Here is a 1,810-nt window from a genome sequence, read left to right as displayed (position 1 = left end):
TATTAAATTTAAAAAATATTTTTATTATTTTTATGTGTATGTGTGTATTGCCTGTATGAATTTTTTTAAAGTTGGTGTTGGGAGCTGGAAAGGTGGCTCAGGGGAGAAGAGCTCTTGCTGTTTTTCCAGAGGACCTGGGTTTGACTAGCAGCACCCATATGGTGGCTCTGGCTTTGTCGCCCACCAGTAAACATAGTGGCCTCATACAAATAAAAATTTGAAAAAAAAAAGTTGTATTAATTGGAAGGCCATTTGGCTGAAACAGCTCTAACACCTTCAGTTGCTCTGCAAATAAACCCAAACTGGATATAAATAGTAAAATAAATTCAACTGAACAAGTCAAAAGTCAATTAAATAACCAATTAAATATACTTTTTTCTTTTCTTTTTTTCTTCTTGATTCGACAAACACCTTTTAAAGTTTTATAAATTCAACTGAACAAGTCAAAAGTCAATTAAATAACCAATTAAATATACTCTTTTCTTTTTTTCTTCTTGATTCGACAAACACCTTTTAAAGTTTTCTGCCTGGTGTTGTGGAAAGTGAGACTGTCTGTCCGTTCGAAGCTGGTGGAACAAGACCTACCCTCTGGAGCTGAAGAAAGTTATGGACTGGAAGTTAGTGAGATGAATGGTGGCAGACGTGTCAAGATGCACTGCTGGGATTTGATCCCTTTCTCCATTCCAGGATGGAGGAACATGTAGAACTAGTGGCTAGTGGGCAACAGAATGAGAATGACATCATTATGCTGGAGGCCTGGGATGATTAAAACAATTCTGTTCAGCAGAAGAAATTCCTGTCTCCTCCCCAAGGAGCTTGCTTTACTCTGCTACAAAATTGGGTCATGTACATTTTCATATGAAACTTTTTGCTAAATAAATACATAAAGTTTCTTTTCTCACTCCCTTAATAGAGCACTGGATCATTTTGACTAATGTTACTCAATTTCTTAGCCAATGAATATTCATACATTTATTAAAAATTTGAGGGCTGGAGAGTTGGCTCAGCAGTTAAGAACATGTACTACTCTTGCTGAGGACCTGGGTTTGGTTCCCAGCACACACACTGGCTGCCTCACAACTATCTGTAACCCTGTCTCCAAGGGATATGATGCCTTCTTCTGGTCTCCAAGAGTACCTACACTCACATGCACATATCCACACATACATATATACACACACACACAAAATTAAAAATAAAAATACATAATAGGCCAGGTATGCTGGATCTCTGTGAGTTCGAGACCAGCCTGATCTATATAGTGAGTTCCATGTGCCAAAAATTTATCCTTTGAGAGAGTGTGTTTATATATGTGTTTTTATATGCGTGCACGTGTATGTGTGTGTGTGTGTGTGTGTGTGTATGACAGCAATTTCAAATGATCTGCCATATTGCCCAAAATGAAAAATCTGACAAAGCACATTAATTATGCCGAAGGCCACACATCCCACTCACCCCTACTAAAAACTAATCTTTAAGTCAACATCATCTCTGGGAAACTATGCTGTGTTCTTTCTTTTTCCTCCTGGACATTCTTACATCAATCCTGGTTTAAGAAATACAGTGGAGGAGTGAGAGATTAGATTGAAAAGGTAAACAGAAGTCACAATTACAGCAGTGTTAAGTACAAAAGCAGAAACATAGGCACATCTGCATTCCTAGCTGTCACATCTGTGAGTAGCCATTGACACTCCTCGACCTGCACACTTCTGCCCTCACCCTTCCAACAGGTGAGTTATTTTTTCTCAAATAGTTTCTTTGATTCCAAATCTTGAGTGACTCCTAGTTTAATGTCTGGAATAAGAGAAAT

Source organism: Nannospalax galili, unplaced genomic scaffold (genome assembly GCF_000622305.1).
Source record: "Nannospalax galili isolate Female #2095 unplaced genomic scaffold, S.galili_v1.0 scaffold429, whole genome shotgun sequence".
NCBI lineage: Eukaryota > Metazoa > Chordata > Mammalia > Rodentia > Spalacidae > Nannospalax > Nannospalax galili.
Note: the sequence above shows the minus strand (reverse complement) of the source record.